Source organism: Myxocyprinus asiaticus, chromosome 49, assembly GCF_019703515.2.
Source record: "Myxocyprinus asiaticus isolate MX2 ecotype Aquarium Trade chromosome 49, UBuf_Myxa_2, whole genome shotgun sequence".
NCBI lineage: Eukaryota > Metazoa > Chordata > Actinopteri > Cypriniformes > Catostomidae > Myxocyprinus > Myxocyprinus asiaticus.
Genome location: NC_059392.1, coordinates 26,132,265 through 26,143,027, shown reverse-complemented (window position 1 = coordinate 26,143,027; position 10,763 = coordinate 26,132,265). Strand labels below are relative to the sequence as shown.

General features: G+C 40.9%; 1 long non-coding RNA gene across 1 annotated transcript; it reads right to left on the bottom strand.

The window, feature by feature from the left end:
- Positions 1-1,525: 1,525 nt before the first annotated feature.
- LOC127438370 (uncharacterized) lies at positions 1,526-7,635 on the bottom strand. Its single transcript, XR_007896727.1, has 5 exons — positions 7,472-7,635; positions 7,070-7,317; positions 6,946-7,038; positions 6,729-6,914; positions 1,526-3,249 (listed from the first exon to the last, which is right to left on the bottom strand). It is a non-coding gene; the product is annotated as an uncharacterized LOC127438370 (long non-coding RNA).
- Between the last annotated feature and the right edge of the window lie 3,128 nt (positions 7,636-10,763).

Genomic DNA, 10,763 nt, shown 5'->3' with positions numbered 1-10,763 from the left:
CGTACAAACATGCACAGTGAAGCTTTCCAATATGTCTATACAACTAGCCCCTCTCAGTAACATGCAACTGCCCTTTTGGAGCTTGGCTTTCTGGAGCTCATTGTCTTCCTGTGTTCCCAACGAAGGACAGCTGGTCATAACAGCAGAGAGAGGGAAAGATAAAGAGAGGGGGGTGGTGTTAAAGAAGGGTGCAGCATTTCCTCCACTCCACGATCTGTCTTAATCTGCTGAGGTTTGCTGTCTTACCCAGATAACCCCTTATTATTTGTATGACACACGGCCACAGACACCTGTCTCTGATGAGACATCTGTCTCTGGTGTCATCTAGTCTATAACTATGAGTAAACAAGTTTCTGCCCGGTTCTTTGAGGGGGCGATACACTGCCTCAGCGCTGGAGCTGTTAGCATAAGGCATCCTCTGAAAATTAGAAGGAAGGAAAGGAGATTATTAGAGAGAGGGACAGGGCAAAATACCTAATGACTGCCTCAGGCCAGGATGTTGTGGAAGTTGTGAATGTTGAATGCACCCATCACCTCCTTGACAGAAAGACAAACACACATTTTGGCAGGTCCAGTTAGTCAGTGATAAAGGCTTAGAATGGTGACAAACTTGTTTTTAATAGTATAGCAAATTTTCAGTTATTATTGCTGAAACATAGCAGCAAGAAGCACACCTGCACCACTGACACAATTGCTTTGTTCCAAAAGGTTCCAAAAAGTATTGATGCATATTAAGGCATCAAAGGCACGATACCAATGCAAACAAGGCAGGCGGCAAAATGATGCTACCTTCTAAGATATCTTCTTTTGGACAAATTGTAAGACAGCATTGTATGTATCCTTAACAGAGAAGGCAATCCCAGACTGGACTGCACCAAGAAAATCCAAGATGGTGGACGAAGCAAGTTGATGATAAATATGCTGGTCTTTCATTCGATACTAAAAGGTAACAATAAAATGATCGTTTAATTAAAAATTAACCAATTTACTCAATATTTGTGTGTGCTTTGTATTTCTATGCTTATAAGAGTATTGTGTTATTAGCTTAGCAACATGCTAACATCATACTGTATTGGAATCAACTGTGAGCCTAAAGTTTGTGAGTTAAGTGCTTCTAGTGTCTAGAAAAGTGCTATATAAATGTAAGGAATTATTATTATTTTTGTTAAAGTTTTTCGATTGTCAACAAAGACATCTCCTAGCAACCAAATTGCGAAGAATAAATGATGCTATTCCAGATAGTGCACGTACATCTCCGAGATGTCTGTTTAAGAGTGTTTCATCTTGAAAGCATTGCATCCTAATTAACATCTAAAGAGATGATTTACATACATTCTAAATCATAACAGTCTCAAAGACATCTGATGAATGTCCTTTTGACATCTGAGAGGAAATGTCTTATAGACGTATTGCAGATGAGCAAACATTCTAAAAAATACATATAGATGTAAACACAAAAAGCGCTTTTTAAATTATTAAAACTGCAATGTTTGTTTTTTTTTTGGGGGGGGGGGGGGGGTTTTTTCCCCTTTTTCACCCAATTTGGAATGCCCAATTCCCAGTGCGCTTTTTAAGTCCTCGTGGTGATGTAGTGATTCGCCTTAATCTAGGTGGCGGAGGATGAATCTGAGACCATCAACCCACGCATCTTATCACGTGGCTTGTTGAGCACGTTGCCACGGAGACATAGCGCGTGTGGAGGCTTCACGCCATCCACCGCGGCATCCACGCTCAACTCACCACACGTCCCACCGAGAACGTACCACATTATAGCGACCACGAGGAGGTTACCCCATGTGACTCTACCCTCCCTAGCAACCGGGCCAATTTGGTTGCTTAGGAGACCTGGCTGGAGTCACTCAGCATGCCCTGGATTCAAACTCGCGAACTCCAGGGGTGGTAGCCAGCGTCTTTTACCACTAATCTACCCAGGCCCCCAAAACTGCAACGTTAACATTAGCTTTTTGATTGTCAACAGAGACATCTCCAAGCAATCATATTGTGAAGAATAAATTATGCTATGCCATGCTAGCATTTATTCTGGAGGTGTAAGATTATCTATAGAGAACAGAGGTAATATGCTAATACCAATAGCTGTGTTTTTAACACCTGTCTCCTCAAACGTTTCCTAAAAGTATCATTAGCTTAGCAACATGCTAACGTCAAACTATATTGGAATCAACTGTGAGTCGAGTTTTCCATGCGTTTCGTGCAATAAGCACTATTTTTGTGGTGCCTAAATAGTGTGTTCCAAATCAGTTACTTATGAGGTTACATCTCAGTGAGGATGCTACCTTAGAAGGCATCTGCCTATTTAGGTGGTAGACAGCTAGGTTTTGGAACAGAGGTTTTGTAAAGGTGAAAAACTAGATGATGTAGTTCCTGTCACTTCACAGCTGTCTGTCTCTTTCTCTCACTGTCATAGAATCTTTTGTTCTTAACCGCTCTCATTTCAAAGCTCTCACAGTCTGATGTCACTACGTATGCTGCAATTGTGTGCTGATTTTGGAGGTTTAAATGTGTTTTTCAGTTCTGACTCAGCCACTCTACCATGTGACAAACTTCAGCAAATCATTTAGCCACGTACATGTTTAACAACTGGTGGTTCATGCAGAAGTCAGACATGAGAAAGTACACTCTGTGCTTGTGTCTGAAAATGTCTGTATGAGCTTATTTAGCTTTTGTTGCTAAGAAAATCATCACTACTATTATTGGTCAACCTTTGGTTTAGATGTTTTTAAAAATCCCTAAACTTATATATTAAAATTTGGCACATAACTCTAACATAATTCTAAACTGTTTTTCCAACAGACATGAATGATACCTCAATTACACATTACAATTACAATTTTTTACCTGGCAGACAATAAATGAGTGAAGAAATCCCATGGATTTACACTGAACGAGTGATCTGCTAAACAACCACCTAGCATTCACTCAGAACATGCTAGAAACCACCTACTCAGAACACCTTAGAAACAGCAAACACTAAAAACACCAACTAACAACCATTTATACAACACTAGAAACACCTAGGATTCACTCAAAGCATCCTAGAAACACCTAGCATTCACTCAGACATGATAGAAACCACCTAGCAACTACCCAGAACACCCTAGAAACACCTAGCATTCACTCAGAACACCCTAGAAACACCTAGCATTCACTCAAAGCATCCTAGAAACACCTAGCATTCACTCAGAACACCCTAGAAACACCTAGCATTCACTCAAAGCATCCTAGAAACACCTAGCATTCACTCAGAACACGCTAGAACACCTAGCATTCACCTAGAACACGTTAGAAACACCTAGCATCTACCCAGAACACCCTAGAAACACCTAGCATTCACTCAAAGCATCCTAGAAACACCTAGCATTCACTCAGAACACCCTAGAAACACCTAGCAACTACTCAGAACACCCTAGAAACACCTAGCAACTACCCAGAACACCCTAGAAACACCTAGCATTCACTCAGAACACCCTAGAAACACCTAGCATTCACTCAAAGCATCCTAGAAACACCTAGTATTCACTCAAAGCATCCTAGAAACACCTAGCATTCACTCAGAACACCCTAGAAACACCTAGCAACTACCCAGAACACCTTAGAAACACCTAGCATTCACTCAAAGCATCCTAGAAACACCTAGCATTCACTCAGAACACCCTAGAACACCTAGCATTCACCTAGAACACCTTAGAAACACCTAGCATCTACCCAGAACACCCTAGAAACACCTAGCATTCACTCAAAGCATCCTAGAAACACCTAGCATTCACTCAGAACACCCTAGAAACACCTAGCATTCACTCAGAACACCCTAGGAACACCTAGCATTCACTCAAAGCATCCTAGAAACACCTAGCATTCACTCAAAGCATCCTAGAAACACCTAGCATTCACTCAGAACACCCTAGAAACACCTAGCAACTAACCAGAACACCTTAGAAACACCTAGCAACTACCCAGAACACCCTAGAGACACCTAGCATTCACTCAAAGCATCCTAGAAACACCTAGCATTCACTCAGAACACCCTAGAACACCTAGCATTCACCTAGAACACCTTAGAAACACCTAGCAACTACCCAGAACACACTAGAAACACCTAGCATTCACTCAAAGCATCCTAGAAACACCTAGAATTCACTCAGAACACCTTAGAAACACCTAGCAACTACACAGAAGACCCTAGAAAACACCTAGCAACCATCACTGGCAACCATCTACATCATGCTAGTAATCTGGCGACATGTTTTTCTCAGAGCACCACTCACATTTTCTAAAGAAACTCTAGATACTTGTATTATTTCTATTCTTGTCAAGTCTTGAATGAAAAACCCCATCTTTAAGGGAAAATTGATAAAGATGCCCCACAGACTCAACACTCAAAAGTTCAAGTTGAAACCAATGAATGAGATCATGAGAAAAAGATTCATGATACATAGGTGCAACTCCATCCCCAAAAGGTTAAATCATTCAAATCATCCTATGACAACATAAGCCACAAAAGTTCACTATTGAAAGACAAATACCAGCGTTCCCAGGTCTTAAATTTGCTCTGACAGATGAAGGAGTCTGTCTTCTTTAGTTTGATGGTTGTTGTGATTCTAAGACAGACCTCCTGTCTGAATGAGGCCGCTATTATTCTCGTTCGTATGGATCAGAGGCCAGTGCCACCCCAGAGCAACAACAACCTCATCATTTGGTGTCCTGACCCCTCCTACAGCTCATCTCCTTGACGTTTTAAGCACGCAATTTATGCCCCCCACTCACAAGGGCATTTTTCCCCCAACCTCCAGTCACCTACTCCCAAAGCCTTTACTAAATATCACGCACACATAATGACCACTATAGGGTACCATTAAAAGTCGAATGTGGGATATTCCTACACGATATTTCCAAAGGCGTTCTATTGCACGATTCTTGGTAGATGACGTATAAGGAAACAAAAAGGCAATGCTAATATTAGCTTTTCAGGTCTTCAAATGTCAACAGAGACACACCTAATAAATCAAACTGCGAGGTATAAATGATGCTACACAATGCTAGCATTTGTTCTGCAGGTGTACGAGTATCAAATACGAGTATAATTTACCGTATTTCGCACACGTTACTGTGCAAACCTTTGCCAAACAGGTTTTAATATAATTTAATGTAGGAACATTGACTTTTGAAACCATTTTATTTGCCTGAAAGTGAATGTTTATCATTAACTTTGTACATCTTCCTGGGTGCCGCCTTGTTCACATGACATCATACAAGCGCATCTCGGCAAAATCGAAGTTGTGGATTTCCAGTTTCCAGGTAGGAAGTCCAACTTCCAAAGTGCCGTTCCATTGCTCTTTTCCAAGTAGGAAGTTGGAAATTCAGACATTCCGAGTTGAAATGAACGCAGCATAAGGAGCTGTTCAGATTGAACAATTCTTGTGCTAAACAAAAAGTTAGGGGCAGTACAACGTATATAACAGAAGTCAGCAGTTTCGAGACACGCTTTAAAAAGCTGATGTTCTTTTTCACCTGACACAGCGCCTACAAATGTGGCACTCCTACGTGAGATGAGGCAACAGTCAAAGACGTCCACCTAGAAAAACATACTGACATAAAAAACATGTTCGGTGATAACAGCCCTTAATACTGCATGAACCCCAGGGTTTTCACGGTTTCTTATTGGTTATCAACATTTTACATTGACTCTGTCGAAAAGGCACGCTCTACTCCACCTAAATGGCAGTCAAATTCTTGCACAGTCATTTACATGGACGTGACTTCAGACAGACTGCGAGTCAAGTCTTCCATGCATTTCGTGCAATAAGCACTATTTTTGTGGTGCCTAAATAGTGTGTTCCAAATCAGTTACTTATGAGGTTACATCTCAGTGAGGATGCTACCTTAGAAGGCATCTGCCTATTTAGGTGGTAGACAGCTAGGTTTTGGAACAGAGGTTTTGTAAAGGTGAAAAACTAGATGATGTAGTTCCTGTCACTTCACAGCTGTCTGTCTCTTTCTCTCACTGTCATAGAATCTTTTGTTCTTAACCGCTCTCATTTCAAAGCTCTCACAGTCTGATGTCACTACGTATGCTGCAATTGTGTGCTGATTTTGGAGGTTTAAATGTGTTTTTCAGTTCTGACTCAGCCACTCTACCATGTGACAAACTTCAGCAAATCATTTAGCCACGTACATGTTTAACAACTGGTGGTTCATGCAGAAGTCAGACATGAGAAAGTACACTCTGTGCTTGTGTCTGAAAATGTCTGTATGAGCTTATTTAGCTTTTGTTGCTAAGAAAATCATCACTACTATTATTGGTCAACCTTTGGTTTAGATGTTTTTAAAAATCCCTAAACTTATATATTAAAATTTGGCACATAACTCTAACATAATTCTAAACTGTTTTTCCAACAGACATGAATGATACCTCAATTACACATTACAATTACAATTTTTTACCTGGCAGACAATAAATGAGTGAAGAAATCCCATGGATTTACACTGAACGAGTGATCTGCTAAACAACCACCTAGCATTCACTCAGAACATGCTAGAAACCACCTACTCAGAACACCTTAGAAACAGCAAACACTAAAAACACCAACTAACAACCATTTATACAACACTAGAAACACCTAGGATTCACTCAAAGCATCCTAGAAACACCTAGCATTCACTCAGACATGATAGAAACCACCTAGCAACTACCCAGAACACCCTAGAAACACCTAGCATTCACTCAGAACACCCTAGAAACACCTAGCATTCACTCAAAGCATCCTAGAAACACCTAGCATTCACTCAGAACACCCTAGAAACACCTAGCATTCACTCAAAGCATCCTAGAAACACCTAGCATTCACTCAGACATGATAGAAACCACCTAGCAACTACCCAGAACACCCTAGAAACACCTAGCATTCACTCAAAGCATCCTAGAAACACCTAGCATTCACTCAGAACACCCTAGAAACACCTAGCATTCACTCAAAGCATCCTAGAAACACCTAGCATTCACTCAGAACACCCTAGAAACACCTAGCAACTACCCAGAACACCCTAGAAACACCTAGCATTCACTCAAAGCATCCTAGAAACACCTAGCATTCACTCAGAACACCCTAGAAACACCTAGCATTCACTCAAAGCATCCTAGAAACACCTAGCATTCACTCAGAACACCCTAGAAACACCTAGCAACTACCAAGAACACCTTAGAAACACCTAGCAACTACCCAGAACACCCTAGAAACACCTAGCATTCACTCAAAGCATCCTAGAAACACCTAGCATTCACTCAGAACACCCTAGAAACACCTAGCAACTACCCAGAACACCTTAGAAACACCTAGCAACTACCCAGGACACCCTAGAAACACCTAGCATTCACTCAAAGCATCCTAGAAACACCTAGCATTCACTCAGAACACCCTAGAACACCTAGCATTCACCTAGAACACCCTAGAAACACCTAGCAACTACCAAGAACACCTTAGAAACACCTAGCAACTACCCAGAACACCCTAGAAACACCTAGCATTCACTCAAAGCATCCTAGAAACACCTAGCATTCACTCAGAACACCCTAGAAACACCTAGCAACTACCCAGAACACCTTAGAAACACCTAGCAACTACCCAGGACACCCTAGAAACACCTAGCATTCACTCAAAGCATCCTAGAAACACCTAGCATTCACTCAGAACACCCTAGAACACCTAGCATTCACCTAGAACACCCTAGAAACACCTAGCATCTACCCAGAACACCCTAGAAACACCTAGCATTCACTCAGAACACCTTAGAAACACCTAGCAACTACCCAGAACACACTAGAAACACCTAGCATTCACTCAAAGCATCCTAGAAACACCTAGAATTCACTCAGAACACCTTAGAAACACCTAGCAACTACACAGAAGACCCTAGAAAACACCTAGCAACCATCACTGGCAACCATCTACATCATGCTAGTAATCTGGCGACATGTTTTTCTCAGAGCACCACTCACATTTTCTAAAGAAACTCTAGATACTTGTATTATTTCTATTCTTGTCAAGTCTTGAATGAAAAACCCCATCTTTAAGGGAAAATTGATAAAGATGCCCCACAGACTCAACACTCAAAAGTTCAAGTTGAAACCAATGAATGAGAACATGAGAAAAAGATTCATGATACATAGGTGCAACTCCATCCCCAAAAGGTTAAATCATTCAAATCATCCTATGACAACATAAGCCACAAAAGTTCACTATTGAAAGACAAATACCAGCGTTCCCAGGTCTTAAATTTGCTCTGACAGATGAAGAGTCTGTCTTCTTTAGTTTGATGGTTGTTGTGATTCTAAGACAGACCTCCTGTCTGAATGAGGCCGCTATTATTCTCGTTCGTATGGATCAGAGGCCAGTGCCACCCCAGAGCAACAACAACCTCATCATTTGGTGTCCTGACCCCTCCTACAGCTCATCTCCCTGACGTTTTAAGCACGCAATTTATGCCCCCCACTCACAAGGGCATTTTTCCCCCAACCTCCAGTCACCTACTCCCAAAGCCTTTACTAAATATCACGCACACATAATGACCACTATAGGGTACTATTAAAAGTCGAATGTGGGATATTCCTACACGATATTTCCAAAGGCGTTCTATTGCACGATTCTTGGTAGATGACGTTTAAGGAAACAAAAAGGCAATGCTAATATTAGCTTTGCAGGTCTTCAAATGTCAATAGAGACACACCTAATAAATCAAACTGCGAGGTATAAATGATGCTACACAATGCTAGCATTTGTTCTGCAGGTGTACGAGTATCAAATACGAGTATAATTTACCGTATTTCGCACACGTTACTGTGCAAACCTTTGCCAAACAGGTTTTAATATAATTTAATGTAGGAACATTGACTTTTGAAACCATTTTTTTTGCCTGAAAGTGAATGTTTATCATTAACTTTGTACATCTTCCTGGGTGCCGCCTTGTTCACATGACATCATACAAGCGCATCTCGGCAAAATCGAAGTTGTGGATTTCCAGTTTCCAGGTAGGAAGTCCAACTTCCAAAGTGGCGTTCCATTGCTCTTTTCCAAGTAGGAAGTTGGAAATTCAGACTTTCCGAGTTGAAATGAACGCAGCATAAGGAGCTGTTCAGACTGAACAATTCTTGTGCTAAACAAAAAGTTAGGGGCAGCACAATGTATATAACAGAAGTCAGCAGTTTCGAGACACGCTTTAAAAAGCTGATGTTCTTTTTCACCTGACACAGCGCCTACAAATGTGGCACTCCTACGTGAGATGAAGCAACAGTCGAAGACGTCCACCTAGAAAACATGGAAAAACATACGGACATAAAAAACATGTTCGGTGATAACAGCCCTTAATACTGCATGAACCCCAGGGTTTTCACGGTTTCTTATTGGTTATCAACATTTTACATTGACTCTGTCGAAAAGGCACGCTCTACTCCACCTAAATGGCAGTCAAATTCTTGCACAGTCATTTACATGGACGTGACTTCAGACAGACATGCATATTCCTACACCAGTCTGGATAATGCCGCCATCCCTGGAGTTTAATCCCAAAATCAATCTCGTCTACAGGGCCTCCGCTTGCTTCACCATGGCCTTGAGAGAGAGAGACAGAGATCATCCATCTGTAAAGTAGGTTTTCCATTCAAACAAGCTCACCCTTGTTCTTCCCATTCATGCCATTTTGGATGGCTATTTAGGGCAGACAATGGCTGGTGGTTTGTTGAGATCTGAAAGGCCCATGCAGCCCAGGCAGAAGCTTGTCATCTGGGCCGGACTAAAGAGAGATACTTGGGCACCTCTCGTTGAGGAACATCTGGACGCCATGGGCATCTATTCACTCATTTAACCGCAGAATAGAGATTTCACGAGTATTGTGGAGATCTCTTCAGTAAGAGGGCATGAACTCAAGGAAGATTAAAGATTTACATGTTAAAACAGGTGTGTCTGAGGTTAAATGCAAATTTAAGCCCCAAGTAAACTTTGGATTTGTTAAAAGGATCTTAAGGCCACTGGTTTGAGGTTTAGGTTTCTTAATAAAACCTATTGGAAAGAACAATCAATTAAAACTGCATTTTTGCAGTTGCATCAGTACTCCCAAAACATACAGTACTGTGGACTACTTGCCAAAAACTGGTCTAATTTTTCAGAAAACCCCCCAAATAAAATGAAAAGACTACAATTATTTATAAATAATATTTGTTTACAGTCTTATTTTTTAAAGTTGTCCTAACTTTGTAAGCATGCGCTTTTGGTTCAGTTCACAATCTCCCTCCAATAAGTCTTATTTTATTCCAGTAGATGGCAGCAAGTAAGAGAAAAAAAATATTTGTTCTAGATCACCTTCCGTCACAAAATGGCGATCTGGAATCTATGTGGCACTCTAATGCATTTTAGTCCTCACAGTTGGGATTGTCCATAGACATTCAGTCTAATTTTCAGTTCATGCTCCACCCCTATTGTTTTATCGAATATCTCGTCCTCTGAGTGGACTAGAAGCTCAATCTAGGTGTCATTAGAAAGCTGAGATCCTTCCCTTTCCCTTTATTGTAAAATTGTTTCATCAGTAGTCGATAACATATATTTACGATGATTAGTTTAGCATGCATTTCTTGCTGGAACGCATATCTTGTTTTGGACATCTAAGATATAATATTGGATTATTCACACAAAACAAGCACACAGAGAAGACAACAAAATACCCTATACAGCCACATACCTGAGAATGAGAGCTTTCAT